The 6,000-nt window shown below is 53.9% G+C and overlaps 1 protein-coding gene across 5 annotated transcripts in view; it reads right to left on the reverse strand.

Annotated features, from left to right (window-relative positions):
* PTP4A3 (protein tyrosine phosphatase 4A3) overlaps positions 1 to 4,950 on the reverse strand; it is a 45,074-nt gene extending 40,124 nt beyond the window's left edge. For 3 of the 5 annotated variants that reach the window (XM_004940067.5, XM_040690825.2, XM_046936065.1), the window contains exon 1: positions 4,810 to 4,950. The gene's annotated coding sequence lies outside the window, so the exon portion shown is untranslated. Of the gene's footprint in view, positions 1 to 1,537; positions 1,698 to 4,809 lie in introns of those variants that run through there. The other 2 variants (XM_040690833.2, XM_046936054.1) reach the window with 2 other exon arrangements.
* Positions 4,951 to 6,000: the final 1,050 nt, after the last annotated feature.

The following is a 6,000-nucleotide window of genomic DNA, read 5'->3' on the forward strand; positions in this document are numbered from 1 at the left end:
TCCCAAGTGTGCCACTGGAAGCACTTATTGACCAACTTACCCACTCCCAACAAGCTGGCTCTGCAAACCACAGCCAGGAGAGATGTTATTTCTGTCCAGACACATCTACAGAGACGCTTTAACTCTATCATCAAACAGCAACATGCAAGGGACTCCCAAATCAAAGCTGGGAGCTGGGGACGGCTCTGGCTCTGCAAGTGATAACGCTACAGAAGTCATCAAGGATACTCATATAATGCACTGCAAGGAAAAAAGGAGGGGGGAAAAAGAAGAGCCTATATTCAGGTAAGTAGATACAACCACTTAAAAACTGTAGAATCATCAAGGTTGGAAAAGACCACTAAGACCATTTAGTCCAATGGTCAACCCAGCACTGCCATGCATCATGGAACAGGCTGCCTGGGGAAGTGGTACACTCAACGTCCCCGGTGGTGCTCAAGAAAAGGGTGGATGTGGCACTGAGGGACATAGTTTAGTGGGCATGGGTTGATGGTTGGACTAGATGATCTTTGAGGTCTTTCCAACCTTAATGGCTCTATGATTCTATGCCCAATAAACCACATCTCTCACAAGGGACAATGAATGCACTCAAGTTCTTGACTCCAGCAATGCAGCAGGTGTAGGGATTGAGTGGCTTCCCTCAGTATTTAAAGGAAAAATAACAACAATTAAAAATGTGAGATGTAGGGAAGGTGAAGAGCTCCACACCCAGCTCTCCCCCATCCCAAAGGCTGCCTCTATCTGTTGTTCCCCATGCACCGGGCTGCCCGGGCACTTGATCCCCTCCCCTCTGCAACGTGATAACGCGGCACTGCTGCCAGCTCCCAAGTTAAACATCTTATTAACAGCAGTGACGTAAAGAGGAAATCGCCAGGAACTATCGCAGAGATGAGAGGGGACACATTTGCCATTGATGGGCGCGATAGCACAGCGGGGAGATCCGTGCATGAAAGGCATTTGACCCTTCCTTCCCCCCCACCCATGTCATGGGAAACGAAACCTGACATTCACCCAGCGCAGAGACAAGAGGGGAAAAATTATTTTGTAAGATAAAACAACTCGCCTTCCAGGAAACCATTTGGATGCAGAGCTGTGTGCAGCTGCAGCCAGCCTCCGTCACGGCCGTCCATCCCTCCTGTTTGGAAATCGGGCGTTTGGGGTAGAGGGGGGGGGGGGGGGGGGAGGAGGAAAAAAAAAGGGAGGGGAAGGAAGAAAGAAGCTCTCTTACAGCCGACGGGCTGCAGGAGGCTGTTGGCAAAGTGGTCCAGTGATCATCTGAAATGCAGACGGTCACGTGAGGAGCTGTCTGCAGCTCCCGCGCAGCCCTGAGAAGTGCACACGCAGCACTTCCCCACCCGGCCGGCGGTCCCCGGCTTTCACTCTGCAAGGTGACCCTGTGCTTTGCATTGGAGACACGGGGACAACACCCAGCTCCTGCTTGGAGAGACGGATCTCCCTGTTATCACTTGTTTTTTCGGCTTTAATTTTCACCTAACGCATCATTCCGCACCCAAAGGGCTCTGAGTGCATCACCCACCTCTGAGTGCCGCGCCTCCACCAGCACCAAACCAGCAGCAAAAGTCCCTCTGCAAAAGCTGCCCCCGCTGACAAATCCCAGCCTTTCACTCCGCAATGATGACTTTTTGTCCATATAAATCAGCGCTCCGCTCTGGAGACGCATTGCATTGCATTGCACTAAAGTCAGGCAGATGCAGTAGGACTAAAAAAAGAGCATGAGTTGTGCGTGTTTTTTTTTTTTTTAAGGCAGATTGCCTTTCACGCTGAATATATTTATAGATTTATAGGTAGGGCTGTTGAAATTTTAAGGGCTCCTTGCCACAGGAATCCGGGCCTCTCTCATGTTCGCAAAGTGGTGTAACCACGTAAAAATGGGACTGCAGTGGAGCAGCGGGTGCTGCTCGCCTCCATCCACTGGGGATAAAATTGGAAGAAAAATAAGCATTCGAGCAGTAAACTTATCGTTCCCATTCAGGATGCAGATGAGGATGTCCCAAAGGTGGGACAGCCTCGTGCAGTGCACAGAAACCCCACGCTCCCAGCCCCGGAGTTGGTTGCTTTCTTCCACAACAGCACAATATGGGAAAAAATAGGGGAAGAAATCCTATTTTTTTCCACTTAGGCTATGACAACACATCCAGATGCTAACCTTGGATTTCCCTATAGCGTGGCAGCATGCAGCTGTTTAAGACAAAACCCAAACTGTAATTAAAGTTATTGATAGGAGCCAATGTTTACTGCTGGCTGTTTTGATATCAAGTGTTGCTAGACCTCAAGGTACTGATTTCCATCATTTGCAGGGGATGATTAAGCTGGAAATGGGGCTAAGTGTGTATTTTTTTTTTCCCCAATGTTTTTATAAGCAGTTGTACCTTCAGATCAAAGAAATGCACTTTGCAGGCTGATCCTAGAGAACGCTGCTCATCAGACAGATGTGGCACTGAGGAATGTGGGTTAGTGGGCATGGTGGTGATGGGTTGGGTTGGATTAGATGATCTCAGTGGTCTTTTCCTCCTTAATGATTCTATGAGTGGGTATGGGCAGAGAGCTAGATTTGACCTTAATGGTCTTGTCCAGCCTTACTGGTTCTATGATCAGGAACTGCCTGGAAACCACTGCGTGATTTCCAGTTACCGAGACACACGTAATAACGAAACTAAAAGAGCATTAATGAAAGAAGGGGGTTACACCAGATAACCTCCCGAGGTCCCTTCCAACCCCAACCACTCTGTGGTCCTACAGAAGGTTTCAGCTTTTGCAAGCAGAGCCGACGGGGCTCCAGTGACACCACTATTTTCAGCCCATGCAAACACGAGTATCGCCTTCCAGAGGGAGCAGATTTCAGTGCAGAGCATTCACCAAAGGGTAAAAGTCGCTTCCTCCACCTGCCCGAGTGCCAAATCTGATGGCGGCTGCTGGCATCTGACATCCCCAAAATGCAGCTTTGCTGATGTCGCAACACCATTTGCATGCACCTGGATGGTTAACTCTGAAGCTTACTGATAACACGCGATTAACCTCCCGGCTGTATATAGGTATCAGTGCTGAATGCTGGTGGGTGTACAGCTCCCCCAGCTTTAAATCCACCTGCAACCTTTCATCGCACGCTGTTAGCAAGGACCTGACCCCCAACATTAGGAAATAATGTAACTGCTGAATACCAACACTGGGTAGGGAGATCCATATCTACCATCCACTATACGTTTACCCAAAATACTCCTCCCCCACTGCTATCAATAAATAACACGATGTCTTTAAGGCGCTGCTTGGTTGCTGATCCTCCTCCAGCACGAAGGATGCTGGGCTTGCACAAAGAGCCAACCCGACAGCTCCAGATGCCCCATTTACGTTTCAGCTCCCGTGAGCAGGAAGACGAAGCTGTAACCGAATTAACTGGAAACTGGCAGCAGTGCCAACGTGCCAGATTCCAGCTCACTGCTGCTATTAGCAATCCCAGTCGCTTATCCACCTTATGTAGGGTGGAGAAAGGCACTGCAACCCCACGCATCCAATCCAATGGATGCTGTTTTATGCAAAGAGCCAAAATCAGGACTTGCAAGGGAGTGTATACCTGTCCCTTGCGACATCAAGTTCTGTGTGGAGCTGCCTTGCTGGTGCACAGCACCATGCACAGCCCCATGCACAGCCCCATTAGGATGGGTGGCTGTAGCCTGCAACCCTGCACGTGGCCTCCTTGGGGCTGGTGCACTGATACAGTATCACGCATGAAACCCCAGCTGCTTTCAGGATCACTGCTCTGTGCAAGATCCTCTCTATTCCCCAGCAGCGTTACTGCACTGTGCAATACCGTACATGACCCCCACTACACCCCCCCATGGCTACTGCACTGTGCAAAGCCACACATGACCCCCTTCTACCTCCTCATCGTTTCTGCACTGTGTGCAATGCGGTACATAACCCACTTTACCCCCCACCCTCCAGGGTTATTGCACCCTGAAATGCTGTGCTCGACCCCCTTGCACCCCTCCCACGATTACTGCACTGTCCAATGCGGTGCTATCCCTCTCCCAGGGTTACTGCACCTTGCAACGCACGCACAACCCCCCCCCCCCCCCCCCGCACCACACCCATGGTTACTGCACCGTGCAGTGCTGTGCTACCTCCCCCCAGGGTTACTGCACTGTGCAAAGCGTGCATGAACCCCTCATGGCTACTGCACAGCGCAAGACCCCCCCTTTTCCCCCCCCCGTGCAATACCACGCAGGACTCCCCCTACACCCTCCATGGTTACTGCACAATGCAACGCCGTCCCTGACCCCCTCTGCCCCCCTCCCCGGGGTTACCGCACCGTGCAACGCCACGCATGCTTCCCCCACAGTCACTGCACGATGCAATGAGGTGCACGACCCCCCTCACCCCCCACATCCCCCCCACCCCGACTTACCGCGCCGTGCGCGACCCCCCCATGCTGCAAACGGTCCCGCAGCACCACGCAAACCCCCCCGGGCACCGTTTCCGGGGGCACCGCAACGCGCAGCGCCCACCCCCGCCGTGACAGCGGCGCTCGGCGCCCGTGCGTGGCCGCCCCCGCTCGTCGTGATCGCCCCGCGGGCGGCCTCCCCCTGCCACGACTGCGCCGTGCGGGCGACATCGCCCCGCTCAGCGCTTCCCCCGCCACCATCGCGCCGCGCCCGGCCCCGCGCCGCGTGGAGCGGCCGCAACACGCGGTCCGTCCCCTCCTCCGGCATTGTTGCGCGGGCGGCCGCACGTGCCTCAGCCGCCTCCATTCCCCCCCCCCCCACATCCCCGCGTTTCCCGGTGCGCACCGACCTGCCGCTCGCCCGGCTCCAGCTCCGGCCGCGCCGCCCCGCTCGGCCCCGCGCCGCCCACTCCGCTCCGCACCCGCACATGCAGCCGCCGCCGGTACCGCTTCGCCGCCGCTCCTTCTCCCGCTGGTCCCGAGCCGCGCGCGCGCGCCGCAGGCCCCGCCCCCGAAGAGCCTCGCCCCCGCCTGGAGTCACGTGGCAGCGGGGGAGCCAATAGGGAGGAAGGGGAGGTGGAGGGGAGGGGAGAGAGAGGGGCTCGCGGAAGGGGCGTGGCCATGGGTGGGCGTGGTCGTGGGTGGGCGGAGCTATAAGCGGGCGTGGTTGAGTGGTGGGCGTGGAGAGGGGCGGGGCTACAATGGATGGGGGCGGGGATAGCTGAGGGGAAGAAGGTTCGAGTGAAGGAGAGGGGTGATGGGAGACCATACACCTCGTATGATAGGCCTCTTGGGGGGTGACAGACAGGCAGAAATTATGCTCAGATGCACAGAAACCAGAACTGTCCAGCAGCTTTCCATTTCTGAGGGCGTGTTTCATTAAGAGGGTCAGCAGGCTTCCTCCTCAACACAGGGCCAGCCTGCAGGTCCTCCAAGCAAAACCTGAGAATGTCAGGTCATGTCATCACACACAAAAGAATTAGTAATAAACGTCAGTTTTCCCAAGCTCGCTTGTTGCAATGAGTTTTATGCGACTGCAGCGTATGTGGATAACTATGTAGACTGGTTCCTTTGCTAAAACTCTTGAGCCTGTAGATGAATTTCAGAGGACATGAGGTTTTGGCAAGCAGGCAGCTGGGTATAAGGGATATCCATCAGCACACCTAGCTCTTTCCTTCCCCTTGCATGGGAGAGGCATAGCGTAAGCTTAACCTTGATGAGACATCAGCAAATTCACACCATATAATGCAACCTCGCTGAGAACAGAAACAAAACTGTTACTTCCTTTGCTATCGACGTCTGGGTTTTGCTCTTTGACTCCCTGCTACGTTCTCTAAGTGAGAAAATCATCTGTTATTCACATCAACTTTTTCTTAGCAAAGGACTCGGAGCGTGTCTGTTGGCAGTGCTGGGGCCACAGCACTCCTGCTAGTGCTGGTGATGCTGGAACTGCCTGAGAAACCCACTTGTGAATGCTTTCTTTAAAAAAAAAAAAGAAAAAGAAAGAAAACTGAAATGAACAACAACAACAAAAAAATCCA

This window comes from Gallus gallus, chromosome 2, assembly GCF_016699485.2.
Source record: "Gallus gallus isolate bGalGal1 chromosome 2, bGalGal1.mat.broiler.GRCg7b, whole genome shotgun sequence".
Lineage (NCBI taxonomy): Eukaryota > Metazoa > Chordata > Aves > Galliformes > Phasianidae > Gallus > Gallus gallus.